At 37.3% G+C, this 25,528-nt stretch overlaps 1 non-coding gene across 1 annotated transcript; it reads right to left on the bottom strand.

Annotated features, from left to right (window-relative positions):
- Positions 1–9,113: 9,113 nt before the first annotated feature.
- On the bottom strand, positions 9,114–9,220 carry LOC131222027 (small nucleolar RNA R71). Its single transcript, XR_009159736.1, has one exon. It is a non-coding gene; the product is annotated as a small nucleolar RNA R71 (small nucleolar RNA).
- Between the last annotated feature and the right edge of the window lie 16,308 nt (positions 9,221–25,528).

The raw sequence follows: 25,528 nt of genomic DNA, 5'->3' as shown, positions 1-25,528 counted from the left end.
GGCACTGGCTCGACAAGTCCAAGAAGTTTCTCGACTAGTCTTGCACACTGCTCGACCAGTCGAGTGAACAGTCTCAACCAGTCGAACAGGACTCAACTCAAATTCTAACAAGGAGATTTTTACCCACTCGATCGGTCAAGTGCTATGCTCGATCAGTCGAGTAGGCCAGTCGACCAGTCGAGTAACGGGTTTATCTTATCGCACCAGAATTTTTAAAAATTGGTTGCTGCTTCGACTAGTCGAACCGACCCTTAAACCAGTCGATGGAACATAATTTCTACCTATAAATAAAGGACATTTCTCAGAATTATAAATTAATTCCAAGCCTAACCAAGCCATAATTCTGAGAGATAAGTTCCTACTATTGTAAAGCGATTACTTACTAATTTTAGATTCTTGTTATAGCTTTTCTGTATTTAATTTTGAGATCTCATTATTCAATTCTATTCTATTGAAAAGGGAATTTTGATTTACCGTTTTAAGATTAAAATCAAATCAAGCTAGCCCCAGTTTAATTTAATTTAAAAATCATTTAGACTAGGAACCCTTTGATTTATGAGATTGTACATTGAACATTTACGTCTACATCAAATTGGTTCTACTGGGCTACATCGGAAGAAGAATCTTCAGATAAGTACAATTTCATTTTGGGGTTTTTGTGATTGTGTAAGCCCATTTGAAAAACACAATTGTGAAGGTTTTAAGGTGAATCGTGGAAAACCTTATTTCTTAGTGAAAGCCAATATCTCATGGGTGTAGATATTGGGAGTGGAGTAGGTGTGTAGCTGTTTGCGAACAGTTGTTGTACACACACGAACCACTATAATTCTCAGAGTTTGGATGATGATTGTGATGCGTGTGTGGTGCTGAATGTTGTAATTTTCTTTATACGCTTGTGGTGAATGTTGTAATAATTTAGTTTATTTCCTTTGCCTCATTCTTGGTTTGAATTTTTGATACTTACCAACATTCTAAACATCAGGTTGTCCTAACATAAACCTTGGTTTTTGGTGAAAGGTTGCCCTTAGAACTCAGTTTGTATCAACCTCTCAAGACTAGTGCATTTGAGGTTGCTATTTAATTGTGTTATCTATCTTTGTATTCCACATTTATTTTTTATTTGGCATAATCCTATTCACCCCCCACCCCCTCTAGGACTTAGAGCTCGGCCTTTTCAAACTGTTAAATGCTTTCGAAGTTTTGAAAGTAAATGTTACATTTTACATGACTGAGAAAATTTGAGTAAGTTTGAAGCAAAGAGTGATGAGGGAATATTTTTGGGTTATGGTCTTAATAGTCAAGCATATCGTATTCTTAATAAAAGAACATGAGTGATTCAGGAATCGATAAACGTTGTAATTGACGATCACCTGATCAGACTCACACCAAGTTATGATGATGATGAAGTCAACATTATCGATAAATCGGAATCTTCATCTAAATTAGATAATTTTGAATTAAGGTCAGTCAAAGACCATCTGACTGATCAGATATTAAGTAACCTTGTATTAGTGTTCAACAGGAAACAATAGAGAATATCTGTAACTACTTCTGCTTCACTTTCCAAATTGAACCGGCAAATGTAAATGAAGCACTTGCCGATGAAAGTTGGATTTTGGCTATGCAAGAAGAGTTAAATCAATTTGTTAGAAATAATGTTTGGTATTTGGTTCTCAGACCTTCTGATAAACATATAATCAGAACCAAATGGATTTTTAAGAACAAATCTTATGAAATGAAAAATATCATTAGAAACAAGGCTAGACTAGTTGTAGAAGGCTACACTTAGATAGAAGGAATTGACTACAATGAAACCTTTGCACCAATTGCACGCATTGAATCCATTAGATTATTTATATCATTTGTTTGCTGTAAAAAATTCAAGATATATCAAATGGATGTTAAAAGTGCATTTCTAAATGGTGATTTACATGAAGAGGTATATGTCGAACAACCTAAGGGTTTTGAGGACCCTAAACTCTCAGATCATGTATATCGTCTTAAAAAGGTACTTTTTGGATTAAAACAAGCTCTTAAGGCATGGTACGAAAAGTTGACAAAATTTTTGCTTAGTCACAACTTTATCATGGGAAGCGCTAATAAAACTTTATTTGTCAAAAAATATAATGACAATATTTTGATTGTACAAATCTACGTTGATGATATTATTTATGGATCTACAGGTACTAACTTATCCATTGAGTTTGCAGATCTGATGAAATCCAAGTTTGAAATGAGTATGGTTGGAGAATTGAAATAGTTTCTTGGTTTACAAGTAAAACAACAGGAAGATGGTATTTTCATTTATCAAACCAAATATGTTTTAAATTTGGTAAAGAAATTTGGATTTGAGAACGGTAAAAAGTTTGATACTCCTATGAGTACAACTCTCAAACTCTTTAGGGATGAAACTGGTAAAAGTATAGACTCTCGCTTATATCGAAGCATGATTGGTAGTCTTTTATAATTAACTGCTAGTAGACCAAATATTGCTTTTAGCGTTGGAATTTGTGTTAGATATCAATCTGATCCTAAGGAATCTCATCTAATTGTTGTTAAAAGCATAATCAAATATGATACAAATGTACAACTTGTCGGATATACTGATGCTGACTGGGCAGGAAACATTGAAGATAGAAAATCTACTAGTGGTGGATGTTTTTATGTAGGAAATTGTTTAATTTCCTAGCTCAACAAGAAATAAAATTTTGTATCACTATCTACAACTGAACCTGAATACATCGCAGCTAGTAATGCTAGTACCCAGCTAGTCTGGATGAAAATATTGTTACCTGATTACAGGATTGCGCAAGATACTATGATACTATATTGTGATAACTCAAGCGCTATGAATATTTCAAAAAATCTCATTCAACAGTCTCGTACAAAATATATCGACATTTGATATCACTACATTCGAGAATTAGTTGAGGATAAGAGCATTTCATTAGAATACATTCGGATGGAAAAGCAGCTTGCTAACATTATGACTAAACCGCTTGATAGGAATAGATTTTCTAAATTAAAACATGATATTGGTCTATGCACTTTTAATTAATTAAATCATGTTGTTTATGCATTTTTTTTGTTTATAAGTTTTTTAAAAATATATATAAAATGCAAAACATATAAATTTTAAAATTTTTAAAATATATATATTTGGAATTTTTGTGCTGCACGACCAGTCGAGCATGTCCTCAACCAGTCGAGCTTCGATGGTTCGAGTACCATACTCGACCGGTCGAAGTGCGCGGGTGGGCCTTCTTAAAAGAGAGGAAATCACTTTTTCTTCTTCATTTTGCTCATCTTCCTCGACTAACCTTTGCTCAACTCGTCGAACTCATCATAGAGTCATTGTAAGTGGTTGATTTTTTATTTCCTTCTAGATTTAGGTTCCTTGTTGCTAATTATTCTTCATTTTATGATTGATTTGGATTTTGCATCCTTTTCATAGAGGGTTTTTAGGCAAAAATCTGATTTAAGCCAAACCCATCTTTACTATCTTCTTTTGCAAACTCTACATGAAGCATTGGTCTAAGAGGAAGGCTTCATGCAAGGGCCCTAGCGGCTCTTCCTCCCGAACGACTTCACTTAGGGTGAGAACCCTGAGAGCTCCCGAAGAAGATTCGGAGCATGTAAGGGATCTCCACACTAGAGATATTATTATAGAAAGGACTATGAATCTTGATCACATTGCTCCATTCAAACTTGTGCCCATTCTTTCTACCATCAGTTGGAAAAATATTCTGGGTTAGGGCAGAATGGCATACCACTCCATAGCACAAGGGATGTATGCATTAATAGGAGAGATGTCTCTTAAAAACCTTACATTCTCTATTAATTTTAGAGAAGGGATAGTTGCGGTTGATAGACATCTAATCTCTAGATTACTTGATGTAAATGTGAATGATGAAGGCATACTCATTCCTCCACTTGCTGATAGAATGTTTAAATCTGAGTGTCTGGATATTACTAGTAAACTATGTCAGTTTAATGCCGAATTGAATTCTGGTAATGCTCTCTGTGCCACCCAGATGATTACAAGATTCAGGGTCCTTCATCGTATTTTTACATCAAATGTGTATCTTCATTTTAGGAATAAGTCTGAACTTACTCTCTTTATAGATTGTGTCCTTCACACCGTTGCTTCTGCCATACCTATCTGTCTTCCCTCATTGATTTGATATTCATCCGGGTCATGGTTCCATACTATTTGCATATCTCATGACAACTCTTGCTATCCATTACAATGTTGTCATTCCATCGACTGAGGCACCTGAGGCAGTCCTTCCTTTTAATAATACGAATATTCACAAGATGAACCTGGCATACCTTCCCAGCCAAAGAGATGAGGATGAAGAAGAAGGGGCAGAAGCACCATTACCAAAGGATACATCTATGGATGATATTTTTACAGAACTGGAATCAGATGATGAAGATGATCCTAAGTATTAACTATCTCATGTTGATGATCAGTTTAAGTCTTTAGAAGAAAAGGTTGTTGAGTTGAAGGTATCATGGGACAATCTGGCTGAAAGTCATAAATCTTCAATGAAGTATATGCGTAAATACTTTCATCGCATTAGTAGAGGAGTTCACCAGATTGACCCATCTATACCTCCTCCATCCTCTTCTGGATCTGATTAGGTTAATGTCATCTTATTTTATATTTAGATTGTATAACTTTTTAACTATGTGTGTTGGATGATAACTCTCTCATACTCCTTTCTTATATCCTTGATGACTTGAAGTTAACTCCTAATTACCATTCTTTATGCATTTTCCTCTTATTGGCACTGTGTTGGCTGTGATTTATAGATTTTATTAACATATGTATTCTTCCCTTTATCATTTTGTGACAAAAAGGAGGAGAGATTACTAATTTGATAAGTAGATTCAATGAGTTATGCATTATATTGAATGTTAATAAATTGATATGTGTATGGTTGTTGGGAGTTTTGTGTTGGAAATGTATTATTTGTTATAACACAAAAAAATCTCACATTGAGGGGGAGTAAATTTTGCTGATTCAATAGAGTTACATCTTCTACAAACATGGAAATTAAGCTGACAGTATGGATACTATAATGATAAGTGTATTGTCACAAATTTGACTAAGGGGGAGATTATAAGTGCTATAATGTATAAAGCACACTCTTGTTTGTCAAATTTCGATGAGACAAAACAACTTATGATATAGTTCACCTTCAAGTAATGAAGTTGGAAAGTGTAGGCTTCAAGTACAAGTCATGAAGTTGGAAAGTGCAAGCTTTAAGTACAAGTAATGAAGTTGGAAAGTGCAAGCTTAAGTACAAGTCATAAAGTTGGAAAGTGCAAGCTTAAGTACAAGTCATGAAGTTGGAAAGTTCAAACTGAAATGAGTTCAAGTTCTACTACACTTATAGTAGATCAAGCTCCACCTTCGACTACACTTCAAATATAAGATCAACTATACTTTATTGAAGATTCAAGAAGAAGATTCAAGCTTTACACTTCAATGTCCAGTCTTCTCAGGTATAATAGACCCTAGAAAGACCTTAGACTTAGGTGCTTTCAAAAGACAAACTTATAGGAGTTTTTATACTTTAGTTAAGCTTAAGTTCGACTTGTCTAAACCTTGGTTTGACTAGTCTAAGTTGTGCCTCGACCAGTCTAAGATACTCTTCGACCAGTCCAAGTTTAAAATGTAAAAAACGGATATTTCTCGTGGTTTCTCGACCAATCGAGCAGACTACTAGACCAGTCGAAGAAGGACCTTCGACCAGTTGAGGGTTACTTGACTCGAAGTCCAGCAATTATATTTTTGTACCCTCGACCAGTCAAGCCCATGCTCGACTAGTCAAGCAGGGCCTTTGACCAGTCGAAGAACAGTTTTATCCGATTGCGCCCAAATTTGAAAATTTTGTTAAACTTTAGACGAGTCGAAGCAACAGCATTTCTAACTATAAATAGAGTCTTTCTCTCATTCTGAAATTATTCATTCAAGCTAAGAAAAGCCTTCACCAAGAGAGAGAGAAGTCCCCACTATCTTCAAGCTATTGCATGGTATTTTAATATTTCATTTAAATAGATTTTTTTTTAACTCCTTGATATCTTTTCATGAATCTTATTTTTTAAAGAGAGAAATTGCTCTTCTTTGAGATCATGAGGAATTCAAACAAGTAGCTTTTGGTTTGAATTAATTTAAAATCAATCTAGAACCTATAACCCTTGTTTGTGTAACCGGACATTGAACATTCTACTTCAAGCGAAGCGGTTCCACAGGCTACATCAAAAACGTCTTCAAAGAGAAGATAAGTACAATTATATTCTTTGTAATTTAGTTTCTTTAAGATAGCCAAAAAATATTCAGTGTGGGATTTTTGTTCGTGATAGCCCTTCTAAAATCACAATTGTATAAGGTTTTAAGGTGAACCTGTGAAAACATTATTTTTAGTGAACGCCAATATCATGTGGGTTGTGATTATTAGGAGTAGAGTAAGTGTCACTGTTTGAGAACAGTTAATGTACAGAACGAACCACTATAACTCCTGGTGTTATGGTGAATGTTTAATTTTTATATCTGTGGTGAATGATTATAACTTTATTTCTGCACTGGTGAATGATTGTAATGGATAGGTTTATTATCTCTTGTTTGGTTTGAAGTCTTGATCCTTACAAATATTTATGAAATCAGGTTGTCTTACCTAAAACTTTATTTTTGGTGTAAGGTTGTCCTACGAACTATGTTTGAATCAATTTTTCAATACTAGTGATATTAAAATTTATGATTTATTCTAATTTATGTATTATTTCTGTACTTTGAAACTTTATTTGGCATAGTCCTATTCACCCCCCCCCCCCCCCCCTCTAGGACTGTTAAGCTCACCTTTTTCAAACAGCATATTCTTCAGTTAGAACCAAAATTAACCCTACTGGTCGACGTGTTATCGTAGCGCGTTAGCACGCTAGCTTCCTCTAGTTGCTTTTCAACCAGTAGGCACTGTTGAGTGTGAAACATTGCATATTTCTCCCTATTTATACCTTGGTTTTATAAACATGATAGTGCTTAATCGATTTAATTATGCATATTTTCATGTGCGAGGTGATTTTGAGAGCTTAATGTGAAATCGATGCCAAAAGGAAGATTTATGCTCAAAAGATTACTAAATGAAGATTTAGAGATTTGAAAGTCATTAATGAAGAATTCACATGTCAAAGATCAAAGAAAACCAAGTGAGAAATGAAGAAAATCAAAGATTTGAAGTGAAGAAAAGGAATCCTGAAATTGTCCTAAAAATAAACATATTCTTGAAATTGTCCTGAAAAAGCATATTATGAAACTTCGAGTCTATTTTAAGAAACTACGCAGAGTGCGTAAATTTCAGATGGTTTAAACTCTGAGTATATTTTGAAAAACTGCGCAAAGTGCATAAATTTGAAGTGGTTTTTAGATTTTTTCAACTCGGTGCGAAAGTTGGAGTTCCACAACTATAAATAGGATTCCCTAGGATGCTCCAAAGCATCTTATAGGGTTTGGAAAGGTCTCAAGGAGCATACATAAGGGTGGAGCAGCCGCCAAAGAGTTTTTCTTCTTCCCTAGTTTCTTGTTCATGCTTTGTTTATGATATTTGGTTTCAATCATGTTTATGGTTAGCTAAACCTCTTAACCAGGGTTAAAAGGTGAAGCTTGTAGCGTGTTTGGATATTTATTTTGCTTTGATTCTTGTTCTTATTGAATTTCATTGATTTCTAGTTTGATATTATGTGAATATTTTCAGATTTCTATGATTTATTGTGACTCAAATTATAATAAATGTTATGATAGCTTTGGATATCTTCTTTTCTTGTTTTGAGATAGTGAGATTGGTAAATCTTATTGTTCATCATCGTCTCTTAGGCATGGTAGGGTGATGGAATCCCTTCTAATTATCACAATTCTCCTCCATTGAGAATTAGGTCAATGAAAAGTTCAGATTTGATTTAAATTGCTTTATCTTCTAATTGGATAGGATAGGACTCTAATTCCAATTCTGTTCCTTGAATCAAATAAGGTAGCACATTGATAGCTACAAGTGGATCCTTAGCACCCTAGTTTCCACCTTTAGATTTATAAGTTTTAATCAACATTATTCACCATTACTCTCAATTATTTAGATTTCAATTTAGATCTTTTTCTAGTTCTAGTTCTAGTTATTTTCAAAATATGTAAAAGTTTAGTCTCTGTGGATTCGACCTCGACTGAGTTATTACTACATCACGACCCTACACTTGGGGTTGTGAACAACTTTCTGGCACCGTTGTCAGGGACTACGGTTAAGTTTTTCTGGAATTAATTGATATTAGAATTAGGTTAAGATTAGGGTTTATTTTTCTACTATGTTTTTAGGTTAGGATTTTTTCTGAAATTATTTTTTAGAAATTAACATTGTTTTCTATTTTGTAGGATCCTAACATAGCAACTCTTATTCGGTAATTTTATTCAAACCCGCTCTCTTATCTTTTCTCGATCTCTTATTTATTTTAGTTTTTGTACATTTCTTTTTAGTCGTAGTCATTTAGTTACTTAAGGGCTAAGAGTGTTTCATGCCTAAGTGGGTCCGTGATAACACTCTACGTCTTTTAAATTAAGGAGGATTAGTCGAAGGGTTGCATATCTATCACAGGATTAGACACCACTTGAGACCCTCTGAGTCAATAGAAGTGATGGCTGCAAATCAACTTGAACCTCCAGTTGAAGAAGTTCAAAATGAAAATGAGGTGCAGAATGCACCCCTGGCTCGCACTCTACGAGATTATTTACAACCGACGAGGGTGAGTACACCTTCCTGCATGATATTTCCATTAAATGCAGGAACTGTGGATATTAAACCAGGGGTAATTCAACTACTCCCTAAGTTTCATAGACTAGAATCTCAAAATCCATACTTGCATATGAAAGAGTTCGATGAAATCATATCTACATTACACTTCCCAAACGTGTCTAAGGACATAGTTAGACTGAAATTATTTCATTTCTCTTTGAAAGAAAAGGCTAAGTCATGGTTACATTCCTTAAGACCAAGGTCCATTGGCACGTGGGCTGAGATGACAAGGGAGTTCCTTAAAAAGTTCTTCCTCTATCATACAACAAATACCTTAAGGAAAGAAATCATGAATTTTGCACAAAAAGAGGATGACACCTTCTTCCAATTTTGGGAGCGATTAAGGATTTCATAAATTCATGTCCACAGCATGGCTACGAAACATAGCGTATAACAAGCTTTTTTATGAGAGGTTGACCTCACCCATGCGCCAATTTTTGGAGATGATGTGTAATGGGGAATTCATGAATAAGGAAGCTAATGATACTAGAGATTATTTTGATAAACTTGTTGAAAACGCCCAATCATAGGATACCTCTTCAAGAATTACCACTTCTAAGCCTACTCAATCAAAGGAAAGGGGAGGAATTTATGTTCTAAAAGAGGAAGATGATATAAATGCAAGAGTGACCAAACTCACAAGAAAAGTCGAGGCCATGGAACTTAAAAAGGTAGAATCCGAAAAGACTGTGGAAGTTGTTTGTGGTATTTGTGCTTGTAATATACATACAACTGAGAATCGCTCAACAATTCCTGCTTTTCAATAGATATTGAATGAGCAATCAAATGCCGTAAATGACTACCAAAAACCTTTCAGTGGACCCCCCTCAAATACATATAACTCAAGCTAGAGGAACCATCCAAACTTCAGTTGGAGGAACGGACAAACGGCTACTCCTTAAGAGATCCTTAACCAATTTCTGAATCAATGGAAACCTCAAGAGGATCCGATCTTAAAACATATACAAAACCAAGAGCTTTTTAATCAGGGTATGATTCAAGCCTTTCAAGACCTTACAAAATCCATACAAGGGCTTAAAACAAAAAAATTGATTGGGGAGAAAGGAATCCTTCTGGCTCAGCCTCTCCCTAACCCAAAATAGTAATATAAAATTAATAACCCAAGCTCTTCAAAACAGATGGAGCGGGCTAAGTATATCACCACTCTTAGGAGTGGGAAGACAATTGATAAATCTACTCCGGTAAGGGCTGAAAAGCCTAAGGACCCGGAAATAGATGAGAATGATGGACATAGCAATGCTCCACATGGGTTAGAACCGGAACCTCAAAGTAAGCCGATTGCATCATTCCCTCAACGGTTTATTGCACCAAAACCTCTCTCTAACTCTAAGGATATTCTAGAGGTGCTTCAGCAAGTGAACGTCAAAACAAATCCCTTCATATGCCAAATTTCTGAAAGATTTATGTACGACCAAAAGATGGTAAAACATACAAAAGAAAATCTTTTTGATAGAAAAAGTGAGTGTCATCCTCAAGCAAGATGAGCCACAAAAATACAAAGATCCCGGTAGCCCAACCATTACTTCTGTAATTGGCACCATTGGATTGAGCATGCACTTCCTGACTTGGGGGCGAGCGTAAATCTAATCCCTTACTCAATTTACGAACAATTGGGTCTAGGTAAATTAAAACCCACCAGGACCACATTACTACTTGCCGATCGCTCAGTTCTTATAGCGAGAGAGATGATTGAGGATGTGTTTATCCAAGTTGATAAATTCTACTGTCCAGTGGATTTTATTTTCCTAGATACTCAACCCATCATAGATGTGAGCACTCAAATACCCGTCATTCTTGGTTGCTCATTCCTTGCTGCATCAAATGCTATCATTAATTATAGGAATGGAATTATGAATTTATCTTTCAAAAATATGGCATTAAAGCTCAACATTTTTTTCAACATGAACAAATAGCCGGAAGATGATGACGATATCCAACATGAACATGATCGATTCTTTCGTAGAAGATAAAGCACTCCTGACTCTATACTCTGACACTCTTGAGACGTGCTTGACTCACTCCCCTGATTTAGATGATGACATGATTAGGGAAATGGATGCCTTGCTTAATGCTACACCAATTCTTGAAGTTGACCGGTGGAGGCCACAATTTGAAAATTGCCTCAAACCGATGTAGTGCATCTACCATCTAACCTCAAAGCACCGAAGCTTGACCAAAAACCTTTGCCTGCGGATCTTAAATATGTCTATTTAGGTCAAGATGAGACATACCTGGTTGTGATCTCTTCCCACCTTGAGAAAAAATAAGAGAGCGTGCTCATTTCCACCCTCATTGAGCATAAAGGAGCTCTTAAATGCTCGATTGCAAACCTCAAGGGAATTGACCCTTTGATTTGTACTCATTGCATCCATCTTGAAGATAGTGCGAAAACCTCCCAACAACCACAATGTCGACTCAATCCAAATATGAAAGAAGTGGTTAAGGCTGAGGTAATTAAGTTATTGGATGTGGGTATCATATACCTTATATCCGATAGTCAATGGGTGAGTCAAACTTAAGTAGTTCCTAAGAAGTCCAGAATCATCATCATAGCTAATGCTGACAATGAACTCGTGCTAACTAAAGTTACTACTGGTTGGAGAATGTGCATTGACTACAGGAAGCTAAATACTGTCACAAGGAAGGACCACTTTCCTTTGCTCTTCATTGATCAAATTTTGGAAAGGCTAGCCGGTCACTCTTACTATTGCTTCCTTAACAGATATTCGGGCTACAATCAGGTAGAGTTAACCCTTGAAGATCAAGAGAAGACAACATTCACATGTCTCTTTGGCACCTTTACTTACCGAAGGATGCCATTTGGACTATATAATGCCCCCGCCACTTTTCAGCGATGCATGTTGAGTATTTTTTCTGACATGGTGGGATAATATTTAAAGGTCTTCATGGACGACTTCTCTATATTTGGTCCATCCTTCAGCGAGTATTTGGAAAATCTTAAATATGTGCTGAAGCGATGCGATGAAAATAATTTGGTTCTGAATTGGGGAAAATCTCATTTCATGGTTCCCAAGGGAATTATGCTTGGACACATAATTTCGTCCAGGGGAATTGAAGTAGACAAGGCAAAAATTGATCTTATCTCTAACCTACATCTACCCAAGAGCGTACATGACATGCGATCCTTCCTAGGACACGTCAGATTCTATAGACGGTTCATAAAGAACTTTAGTCAGCTCTTTCATCCTTTATGCAATCTACTTCAAAAGAATGTACCATATGAGTGGACTGAATAATGTCAAGAAGCTTTCACTAAGCTCAAGGGCATGTTAACTACCGCATATATCATGCAGCCACTCGATTGGAGCATCCCTTTTGAGATTATGTACGAGGCATCTGACTATACTATTGGGGTGGTGTTAGGCCAAAGAAAAGAAAAGAAGCCTTATGTTATTCACTATGCAAGTAGAACTCCAAATTTTTCCCAAGCAAACTACTCTACTGCGGAGAAGGAACTCTTAGTCGTAGTGTTCGCTTTGCACAAATTTAGGTCCTACCAGATCGGATCTAAGATCATCATCTACACGGACTATTCAGCGCTAAAGTATCTTCTTTCTAAGACGGATGTCAAGCCCTGCCTGATAAGATGGATCCTCTTACCCTAAGAATTTGATATTGAAATACAAGACAAAAAATGAGTAGAAAACGTAGTGGCTGACCACCTTTCTCAACTTGACCTCCCTGATTCCCTTGAGCCGACACTAATAAACGATATGTTCCCTAATGAACAATTGTTTAAACTTTCCCAACTACCTTGGTTTGTTGACATTACAAATTATCTTGTTACAGGTTTCATGCCAACATATTGGACTACGCAAGATAAGAAAAAAAATTTCGCCGAGGTACATAAGTTTTTTCGGGACGATCCTTATTTGTTTAAATATTTCTCAGACCAAATTCTAAGGAGATGTATGCCAAACAATGAACATCGAAGTATCATCTTCTTTTGTCATTTTCAGGCCTGCGACGGTTAGTTTTCTGCTAAAAAGACCACAGCCAAAATTCTTTAGTACGGCTTTTACTAGCCCATGATATTTAGAGATACTCATGAGTTTTGTAAAGCTTATGAGCGTTGTCAGAAGTTAGGAGGGTTGTCCTGTTGAAATATGATGCCTCTGAACCCCATTCTTATCATTGAAGCATTTGATTGCTGGGGCATCAATTTCATAGGACCATTCCCCCAATCCTTTAGGAATATTTACATTTTGTTAACAATAGACTATGTCACCAAGTGGGTCGAAGCGATCTCGTGCCGGAATAATGATCAAAAAACAGTCATTCGATTCTTAAAAGAAAATATCCTTTTTCGGTTCGAAACGCCTCAGGCTATCATTAGTGATGGAGGTTCACACTTTTATAATAAGTTATTTGAGAACTTAATAAAGAAATATGGCATCTCTCATAAAGTGAACACTCCTTACCACCCGCAAACAAGCGGATAAGCAGAGATTTCCAACAGGAAAATTAAAAATATTCTTGAAAAAATGGTTAACCTTTACCATAAGAATTGGTTGATTCGCTTGACTAATGCCTTATGGGCTTACCATATACCTTTTATGACCCCCATTGGAATGTCTCCCTATAGACTCGTCTATAGGAAAGCTTACCTCCTACCTGTGGAACTGGAGCATAGAGCCTACTGGGCTATTAAAAATCTAAACTTTAATTTGGACAACGTTAGCTCGCTGTGCAAACTTCAATTGAATAAATTCAAAGAAATCTGGAACGACGCTTACGAGAACTCGAGAATTTACAAGGACGATATGAAGGTATTTCATAACAAGCACATCCTTCGGAAATCATTCATAACCGGTCAAAAAGTCCTTGTGTACAATTCTCGGTTACATCTTTTTCTAGGTAAACTTTGATCTCATTGGACCGGTCCCTTCATTGTTACTAATGTCTATCCTCATGGGGCCGTTGAGATAAAGAATTCGATAAATGTCAATGTTTTCAAACTGAAAGGACATCGTCGCAAGCCATTTGTTGAGAAGTTTGATTTAGAGGACATGTCCATGCCTCTGACTGATCCAGTATACCAAGATTAACCTCCTAGTCCGACGGAGGTGTAGTTAGGTTTATTACTTTCATAGGATTTAGGATTGGATAATTTGATTTCAGTTTGTTTAGTCTTCATACTAATCCATTTACATGCTAAGAACTTTGGAAAAGCTTCAATTTTCCTTCTTCAGGTATTATCTTCTCATCACTTTCCATTTCTTTTCGTTGTCTCATGTGCATTGCATGCTCATATCTTTTACATTGAGGACAACGTAGGTTTTAGGTTGGGGGTGTGGATTAGGTAAACTAATCAATGTTTTCTTAGTTTTGAGCAAAATTTGTGAAAATTTTTAAATTTTCAAGTTAAAAACATGTTTGAGAAATGATAATTTGTGGAATTAAGAATGCTTTGAGTATGATGATAAGATAGAGATTGAACTTTGAATTGTTGGAGTTTAATCAACCGAGTAGACTATCGTCTAAATTCTTGTATTTAATTGATTAAGAGGAAGTTTGAATATCTTGTTAATCTAAGTCACAAGCCACATTTAAATTACTTTCTGTGAATTATACCAGAATTTCTCATTGTTAGTATGTGTATCATTGATAGATATTGAGAATTAAGTCTGGAGAAATTTATCCACCTTAAAAAGATGAAAAGAACTAGTTAAAAAACATAGAGTTCGACAAAAAGGTCATGTATGATAAAAAGACTGGAAAGGAATGAAAAGTCTGAAAATAATGAATAAATAAAAGGGGCCGTCAATATAAAATTAAAAACTGAAAAATGAAGGAAAAGGTGATAAGTTCGGAATCAGTACTTGATTTATTCAATAAAACTTGAGGTGATAGCATGGCTAACATTATGAAATAGTAGTATGCTATGGAAAGTAAATAGAATTCACCTAGCACATTGGAAAATTTTAATATATAAACTTATACTCTTAAATGATTGATAAATAAACTTTTTGATTGATTGCTCGTGTAATTCAGCTCTAGGTTTTCAAAATTACACTCTCGCTTCTTTAGATTGTACTCACTCATACTTGATTGCATAAAAGATTGTTTTCTGAAGTGATTTGAAAATTGAAGATTGAAGATCACTTCACTCATGTTTTGCTCGAGACTACCAAAATGTTGGTTTAAGGTGTGTTGAGTGTGAGATATTGCATATTTCCTCCTATTTATACCTTAGTTTTATAAACATAATAGTGCTTAATCGATTTAATTATGAATGTTTTCATGTGCAATGTGATTTCGAGAGCTTAAGGTGAAATTGATGCCAAAAGGAAGATTTATGCTTAAAAGATTACTAAATGAAATTTAGAGATTTGGAAGTCATTAATGAAGAATTCACATGCCAAAGATCCAAGAAAACCAAGTAAAAAATTAAGAGAATCAAAGATTTAAAGTAAAGAAAAGAAATCCTGAAATTGTTCTGAAAACAAACATATTCCTAAAATTGTCATGAAAAAATATATTCTGAACTTCGAGTTTATTTTAGAAAATTACGCAGAGTGTGTAAATTTGAGGCAGTTTATAGATTTTTCTAACTCGGTGTGAAAGTTAGAGTTCCACAACTATAAATAGGACTCCCTAGGATGCTCCAAAGCATCTTCTAAGGTTTAGAAAGATCTCACGGAGCATACACAAGGGTGAAGCAGCCGCCAAAGAGTTTTTCTTCTTCCCCAGTTTATTTTTCATGCTTTGTTTAAGAAATTTGGTTTCAATCATGTCTATGGTTGGCTAAACCTCTTAGCTAGGGCTAAGAGGTGAAGTTTATAACGTGTTTGGATGTTTATTTTGCTTTGATTCTTGTTCTTATTGAATTTCCTTGATTTCTAGTTTGATATTAAGGAAATATTTTCAGTTTTCTATGATTTATTGTGACTTAAATTACAATAAATATTGTGATAGCTTTGGATATCTTCTTTTCTTGTTTTGAGATAGTGAGATTGGTAAATCCCATTGTGTAAGACCCGTATCCTCGTCCGTACTGTTCCTTCGACTCCCGCAATCCTTCCCGATGAATTCCAGCAACTTACGACCAATAATGGACATTTGCGCGTGACCCTAAGTCATATTCTGTAGATTTGAGTCGGTTTAATCCGAGACTTGTACCATTGCGACCGCACCGTCACCGCAGTTCCAACGCCACGTCTTGCATACCGATCCGATACCCTGGCCAAGAGATGTAGGCCTGCGTTCAGTTCGAGGAAACACACCACACGTTTGTAATCCCAAGAGATCTCTACAAACTGTCCCATCATTCAATCACTCAAATCAATCAATCAATCAATGCTTTCTTTCTCCCTAAGTCAAGTAACCACCAAGTCAACTCTCTCTCACCCTCTCTCTTACACACTCATACATGTCAAGTACACCATCACCTCACCCATCACTCACATCCATCACCCATCTCTCACTCTCTCTCCTTACAACCCTCTCTCTCTCATTTCTCAACACACATTCCAAGCAAGGGAAGAGAGTGCACATCCAAGCCATTTCAAGAGAGAAAAGAGTGAGTTGTGTGGCCCACTTCCCACCCCAAAAACCATCATCCTAGCCATTCAAACCTCATCACCCTCCATCAAAGTGAAGCACAAGGAGATCGGCTTTTCAACGGACCAAGAAGATCGAACGGTGGGTGCTTCTATAAGCTAGATTTTCATGTTTTTATGATGAGCCAAGTGAGGCCTACCGATTGATGGTATGGATCTCACTTTGGACCCTTGATGTGGCCGATGGCCCACCTTGATTTTTATTACCATTCCATGATGGGGCCATTCTCCATAGACCCCATCATAATGTTTACTTTCCTAAGATCTAAAGAGGTCATCTAGACCTTCCATTTTGGTGGAGAAGTAATCTCCACTGTTGATTTTTGATTTGGTGGGCTCACATGTATTGGGACCCACTTGATGTATGATTGAATGAAAGGGAGGGCTCATAGTGGCGGAGCCCTCCATCACGCGTGTCCCTCTCTCTTTCTCTCTCTCTCTCTTCCCCTCTCTTTTTCATATTTTTTTGTGTGATGATGTGACCGTGTGGCCCACTTGGATGGACCCCACTTTACATATGTGTTGTATCCACACCATCCATCATTTGGTGGCCCACCTGAGCAGGGCCCACCTTAAGTATGTGTTATGCCAAACCATCCAGCGTCCAAGGACGCTGGACGTCAATTTAAAACACAAGTATTAGCTTGATTCACAAGCTTTTGGGTAGGCCACTCATGCAGGCCCCACCTTGATGTATGGAACTAATCCACGCCGTCCATTCCATTCCCCAGCTCATTTTAGGCGTTAAGCCGAAAAATTATGTTAATCCGATTTTTCTGGTGGGCCATAGCATAGAAAATATTGATTTTTACCATTAAAAATCGACTAAGACCCACCTTGAGCCAAAACATGCTGAATATTGGGCTCGTTTAGTCGGTCTTGAGTCAGGAAATGCAATGGCTGGGGTGGATTTTACTGATGCGAGCCCAACCTAGGAAAGACCTCAAAATTTCATTATTTAAAAAAAAATATCACACAACAGCTGTAGGCGCTGCTGTTGCTGACAACTCAGGGACGCATCAATGTCCTGCCCTAGCCGTGGGCGGTCGGGCAGGGGAACACGGGTCCCAGCTGTGGGCCCCACCATGATGTATGGCCACATCCACACCGTGCATTTGTTAGGTCCCCTTTGAGACAGTGGGCCCCCCAAAAATCAGACATAAAGGAAGCTCAAGTGGCCCACGTCACAGGCAACAGTGTGATTGAACGTCTGCCTTTAAAACCCTTTTGGGTATCACAGAAGTTTTGGATCACTTGAAATTTGTTTTTCCTGTTCATTTGGGTCTGTGTGACCTCGTCAACAGAATGGATGTAAAACAAACGTTATGGTGGGCCCCATGTGGGACCCACAGATGTATGTATGTATTGTATCCACACTTCCATTAGTGTGGCCACCACACATGATGTATATGTTTTATTCACGCTGCCCATCGTCCAACAATGGATGGTGGAGCCCTCTGATGTAAGTATTTTACCTACCCTATCTAGTCCAGGGGACGTGGACCACCTCGATGCATGTGCTTCCTTATGTGCCATCCATCTCAAGGGCCCACCATGATGCATGTGTTGTATCCAACCGTCCAACCATTTTGAGATATCGTTTTATAGCATGGGAGGAAGGATGAGTCAGATCTCAAGTTCAAGTGGACCGACCATTGAAAATAGTGGGGACAGTGACATTCACCATTCAAAACTTCTTAAGGGCCACGGTAGTTCCAATCAAGCTGATGTTTTTGCTTTCACTTCATCTACCTCTATGTTAATTTATGAATAGGTTGGATCTCAAAATATCTCAAAATACATCACAGTAGACCACAGCATCCAGCCATTGATCAGGTGGACCACATTACAGGAAATAGTGGGTTTGAATCCAGGTCTTTATGACCTTAGGATTAGATTGGTTAGAGAATAAACTTTGAAGTGGGCCCTGTGATTTAGTTAACCGTGAAAATTATTATCTTCAATGTTATTTGTGGTATGGTCCAAATGATCCTTCAATTTGACTCATTTTTGGGAATTTGTGAGGCCCATTAATGAGGCCCATCTTGATGTATTTGTGGCCCGTTATTAAGGCCCACCATGATATTTATAAGGCCCATTTGAGGAGGCCCATCTTGATGTAGTCATGGCCCATCCATTGAGGCCCACCTTGATATACATGAGCCCATGTTATGAGGCCCATTTGATGTTTTGGAGGCCCATGGGTCGAGGCCCAATGGGATGTACACAAGTCCATTGTAATGTGTGATTCTACCATGGTTTGTGTAATAATGATGTTTTATGGCAGGCCATACCTTGGTAGCAATGTCAGTTTGACGTCCACATATGATACAATGTTGGTTAAAATGTCAACATTATAACTCTCCTTAGGGCCCATTGATAGGCCCATACTTATTGATAATTCATCACTTTATAACATGCTTAGTATAACTCCATGATTCATGCCCATACGCATCATATGTATGCTTGATATGAGGAATGTTTGATCATAGTATAAGTCGTTGAGCTGAGACATTTACGAGACTCCTTATAAGATAGAGTGCCCCACATGATCACGCGGTGCGCGCAGGATTGCTACATGACTGACGGTGTGACTCATGCATTTCGCATTGTGTCCTGATCACTGTACCCCCTAGCGACATCAGGTCGTGTCCTCCACGTGCACATCGTGGATGGTCGTATCGGATACCGAAAATATTGGCTCTAGCATTGTGGGCACTTAGGATGTCCTTGGGTGAAAATCTCAGAACCTTTTTTGTACCAGGAGATGCTCCAACGTCTAGACCGAGTGGATACACGAGCGCCCGAGTGCCGAATACTAGTAGGCCTCGTCTCTCACTGTGTCGTAGTCGGTTGGAAAGGAGTGTGACCTTATCCGCCCGAGTGAAGGGGCTATAAGCTAAGCTGAATATGACCAGCTCGTAAATTGGTCCGTTATCGATGAGCTGAGTAGGTATTGGCAGACTGCTGGCTAGGCGGATAGTGAGGTCTCTTCCACTCGCTGGGCTATGCAGCTAGGGAGGAGGCAGTCGGTGTGGAGTGTAATAGACCCCGGTGATTTCCCCAGAGAGCAACTGTACTGATATGTGGACTTATTGAGCAGGAATTGCATATCCATTCATTCATTCATTCATTCACTATCCACTCGAGCTGATGGTACGTAACTATTTGTTACGTGTACCTTCGCATGGCCAGGATTTCGGTTGGGCGCGCGACTAACCTGAGATCGAGAGTTTACCACATTGAGTCTGACTATCCAAATTTAGGTATGGAACTGGTTTGGATAGAAGTCCCTTGTGGTGGACCCCATAGCCTGCGATACTATGTATTATCATCCCAACTTCACATTCCAGCATGGTCATTTCATTTGCACCGCATATTACATTGCATCCGCAGTACTTAGCATTTTGAGTTACTATGTTTTTGCACTTATATGGCCTAGACGGACTTAGCATGATTTGCATATTGCATTACATCATCGGCATCTGATATTTGGCTTCCACATTTGCATAACCGATCCGTATTGCATATACTGTTATTAAATGATTCATGGACTTACCAGTACTTTTTGCTTACTCTAATATCGTACGATTCATGATCTTGTCAGTATTTCTACTTATCCCGATAATGTATGATTTATGAGCTTCATTGTATACTTGGCACTTACCTTGCGCACACACTTACACCACCCTCTAAGCTTTCTATAAGCTTATGCACGATAGATGCGTGCAGGTGATGTTAGGTTGCAGCAGCGTGGAGCGTGAAGCATGTAGCTATCTTTTGGAGCTCTGATTTTGACATATGTATTTCCCTTTCAACATTGTATTCAAATGTTCATATTAATGGATATGTGATGATGATGTTGCCTTTATGATTTGGGTATACTTGTGGTTATGCTTCTTATAAGACAAAAGTACGTTGAAAATCCTCCTTGTAGGATCTCAGGATCGAAATCTGGCGTATGGACGCTGGGAGCCAAGAATGGGGTACTATAGAGGCTGTTAACACTGGATTCGGCGATCGAAAATTTTGTGAGCCTGGTTTCCGAGTTTGGGGCGTGACACGTTGTTCACCATCATCTCCTGGGCATGGTAGGGTGATGGAATCCCTTCCAATCATCACAATTTTCCTCCATTAAGAATTAGTCAATAAAAAGTTTAGATTTGATTTAAATTGTTTTATCTTCTAATTAGACAGGATAGGACTCTAATTCCAATTGTGTTCCTTGAATCAAGTAAGGTAGCATCTTAATAGCTACAAGTGGATCCTTGGCACCCTAGTTCCCACCTTTAGATTCATAAGTTTTAATCAACATTATACAACATTACTCTTAATTATTCAGATTTCAATTTAGATCTTTTTCTAGTTCTAGTTCTAGTTATTTTCGTGTGGATTGGACCTTGGTCTTACCGAGTTATTACTACATCGCGACCCTACACTTAGGGTTGTGAATAGGCACTTGGGTGGAGTAAAGTCAAGCATATTAGTAAAATGCGCTAGTGCGCCTAAATTTATAGTCGTTTTTCAGCTGGATAGCTGCAAATGTGATCGAGGGACTATTAGGATAGTCCTTTTACTTGATTACCTAATTTGGTTTATTATGGTGATGTGGTCTTAAATTTAGCACTGAAGAATAACTCGACACCGCCATGTCCTTGCGTGATGTGCACAGGCGACCAAGCTACATCTCTAAACAGTCGAAAAACTCGTAATCTATCGTGTAAGAACCCTAAGGTTAGAATTTTGAAAAAGACTATAGAATTAATGAGAGGTTCTCAACAATAAGCATTGAATAGACGAAGAAGAGAGGGAAACACTTACATACAAGGGTTGGAAGGTGATCTACCATGCTCGAACAGGCTCTAAGAGACTAATTAAACCCAATGGTTGACAACCCCAAGTATAGAACTGCAATGTAGTATAACTCAGTAAGACCAATGTCGATCCGCAGGGAATTTGGTGAGAATATACTAAGAGCTTAATATATGAAAAACAATTGATTTGTGTTTTTAATCCAGTAGAATAGAAGAGTTGTAAAAGCAATTATAAAAAAGACTAAGGATCCAGGAATCTCTAATCAATCAACTTTGAATAAAATTTGTCTTCTTAAGTTGATAACTCAACTAGAACTGGATTCCAATTTGTTCTAATCGGAAGATAAAACAATAATATTAATATAAAAAATATCCAACATAAATTAGAATCATGATAGGCTTAATATCTCATTAAGATCTAGATAATCGCATCACAAAGAATTGAAAGCATCTAATATACTAGGAGGCAACAATAGATCAAACAACTTTACAAATTGATTCCTTCTCTAATCTAGTAATTTAATCACATACAATTACAATTCAACATAAAAACCTTAACTTTCATTGAAGAAATGAATTAGCTATCAAATATCAAGTAAAAAGTTCATCACTTAGCCTTAGCCAAGAGATTAGGCAAGCATGACTAATATCTTAAATAAAACATTAAGAAAAACTAGAACCGAAGGATTGAGAATGGAGGATGATTCTGAAGAAGCTTCGTAACTCCTAGTGTAACGCTCCGAGTTTTTGTGACCCGAGTACATACTTGTGCTCGAGAATTTCGGGTGTTAGTGAAATAAATAAATAAATAATTCATAATTACACCCTTTTTTTCAGATCACATTAATGAATGTACCCATTCACGAGAATAAAACCAACTATATTATAAATCTTATTCTTTTTAAATATAAAAGTTCAACTAATCATTTAATGCTCATTCAAGTGAGAGCTTATAATCTCTTACCTATTGTCCCCTTTATGTAGACCTCACCATGAGAGAGAAGGCACATCTCAAAGCCCCAATACCATTAAGTTTCACATGACCACATACCTATGTAGGTAGATGTATATCCAAGAGAGATGGATAATAAATGAAAACCTCTTTCCTATGAGGAGAAGTTGTAGGCATCGTACGCATGAGTACATACGATGCTTCACTACTTCGAAAATGACAAGTCATCAAATATCATGCCCACTATCCACGGAAAAAGAAAACAACAAATATTACCTCCATGTGCCATTATTAACCATTGATTCAATTTCCTCCATTGGTCATAAGGAAAATTAAATCTAACGAATCTCTCAATCCGTATATTCATTTGGGTTGAAATTTTAAACATAAGTTTTTTAAGGGAAACCCTTCAATGTGTATGATTACGTACCCAAACAAATATCCAATGAGACTGCTTTCATAACACTTTTCTAAAAAGTTTTAAAAGACATGAAAACATATGGAACCAATTGACATCTATGATGAGACCACTTTCATATCACTTTTCTAAAAAGTTTTAAAAGACATGAAAGCGTAACGTTTTAGAAAACCCATATTTTAGCATTCAAAATGGGTCCTCATGTAAATGTAATCAATGTAACGTTTTAGAAAACCCATATCTTAGAATTCAAAATGGGTCCTCATGTAAATGTAATCAATTTTTAAAAGTATACAAACCAAGGGCTGAGATCTTACTTTAAGTTTGTATCATTTGATCGTTGATGAAAATCAATGTTGATCCTCCAATATAAGAGGTCACTTCCCCGTCCAACTCAATAGAAAGATGGAAGAAAAAGCTTTCCCACTCAATAGAACTGGATCTCTTACCTATCTCCTCTTCTTCACTTTTTTCTTATCCTTTCTTTTTTTCTCTCTTCTAACATCCAAGGTATGAAAACATCCAAGATCTATCTCCTTACTCTTCAGGATAGGATCTACTTATAAGGAATCATGTTTTCAAATGGATGTACCAATTATGATGCTCTTCATTCCTATCTACTTTTGAGTTATGCCCTAAATCATAATATATAAAAAAGCATGTAATCTTGCCTATCCATATACTCTAATTAACCAAATCCCTCCACCAATAGCAGCATCTATCCTTAGCCTATAAATCTCATACAAACCTAAGAGATAGATAATAAGATCTTAACCATCAAATGTCCATCAAATTTAATAAACGCTTTTAACATTGAAAACAAAGGATCAATTGTTAAAAACATTCAGGAGCCTAGCTAAACACGACTTGATGGTCGATCCAATCGCTAAGATGTAACCCACTGAAGTATCCAAAGTAAAACAGTGAATCCATGTTGGAACATGTGTGCTTCAATTAAATCTTTGATGCATGTACCCAACCACACTCGTATGTTAATCACAATTGTGAGCTAAAGCACATAATATTAAACCTCAAAATCTCAATAGGCCCTTAGGTCAAAGGATTAATCAAAGCTAGTAGATGATCAAGTCAATATAATCATGATATGTTGGCCTCTCGGATGAGCCTAAGGTCAAAAGATTAATCAAAGCTTGATGTAATCCTCCAATTCAAGGGCCAGTTGGGCCTAAACCCAAGAACCCACGAACATGATGAATATCTGCTCCTATACCGGGTAGGGCAAAGGCACAAGTAGAGACTATCAATTCCAATTTGTCCTTAGTTCTCACATAGAATGACCAAATAACATGACCGCAAGTTGTCCAAACCTCTTGAAGTCAATTCCAACTCATCATTAGTTCCCATCACATAAAATGACCACAAAACATGATCGCAGGTTGCCCAAACCTCTTAAGGTGGTCATGAATGTTTAGGGCACTAGAGAACCATGGACCACAATTCTGCCATAGCTAACAACCATTGTGTCCACTCTCATCTAGATGAATCCCTCTCATCAACCCATTTAATAACAAAACAAGTTCTCCCTCATTACATATGGAATTTACAACCTATTTCAAACAGAGTGGTCATCTAGATCCATTATCAAAATCATCATTGGTTTTCGAGGCCAAAAAACCAATAAAAAATATAGTTGGGGACTAAACCATGTTGAAAACAGAAAGCGCTCCCATTACCATAAACAGACACATTGGCTTTCGAGGGTGGTCATCTGGATCCATTATCACAATAACCGTTGGCTTTCCAAGACAACCAACACAATATACTTCGACTTAACATCAAAAACCCAAAAAACACAGAACTCGATGTTCAGCCTGGTAAGTTCCTTGCTCTGCCCACAGTTTAAAGATACGGGAATAATGTTCAGCTGAGTCGAGTGTCCAACTCAACCCATCTCAATATTTAATTATTATAATTAGGGTTGTACACAAATCCGCCGAGTTAGCTCGGTTAGCTCGCTCGACTCGACTCAAAAAAGCTTGATTCGACTCAGTTCGACCTGAGTCGAGCGGAGTTTTTTAGCTCGAAAAAATTTCGAACCGAGTTCGAGCTTGCCCAAGCTCGACTTGACTCAGATCGAACCCCAACTCGGATCGAACCAGTTCAATGACTCCGTTACTTTGATATTGATGTTGCTCACCAAATATTTGATGAAATGACTCAACGAAGTGTCGGCTGGTGGCAAAGAAGGTATGTATATGAAACAAATACCCTTTTTTCTTGATTTTGGTGTTGCCTACAAGGTGTTTGATGAAATACCTGTAAAAACCACCACTACTGTTGTTTTACATACAATGAGAATTTAAAGGTGCAGTTCATGCGTTTGTGAAAATGCTGCACAGGCATACTCTACTCGAACTGGCCCAAGCTGCTGACCGAACCAAGCCGAGCTGGCCAGTCAAGCTCAAGGACCGAGCCAAGCTGAGTTCGAGCTGGGGTCAGTTAGTGGCCAAGCTGAGTTGAGCTGTGTCAAGCTCGACTCGGTTCAACTCGTGTACACCTCTAATTATAATTGAAAATATCAGGAATGATAATAAATATTTTATAAGTAATATAGAACATAATACAAAACAAAAACTATAAAGACTAAGGCTGCCTCACTAGTTAAAGGTCATTGCTCCTTTGGTTGGTGGTTTGAATCTCTTCCGCTTCATCTTTTTAATAAAATTCACTCTTTTATAAGCCTAGTGACTAGTAATTCCTTTTACAAACCAAGTTACTCAGTTCAAGTCCCGTCCAGTTGACCGAGTCATGGAGTCGACTCAACGAGTCTATCCAAGTCCTGAGTCACTCCCAGTTCTGAGATTCCCAGTAACTCAGCACAAATCTCGCAAAGATGAGTTGACTCCGCCGACTTTCGGCTCAAGTCAACAACCTTT

Source organism: Magnolia sinica, chromosome 12, assembly GCF_029962835.1.
Source record: "Magnolia sinica isolate HGM2019 chromosome 12, MsV1, whole genome shotgun sequence".
NCBI classification, from domain to species: domain Eukaryota; kingdom Viridiplantae; phylum Streptophyta; class Magnoliopsida; order Magnoliales; family Magnoliaceae; genus Magnolia; species Magnolia sinica.
Note: the sequence above shows the minus strand (reverse complement) of the source record. Positions and strands in the feature narration are given on the sequence as shown.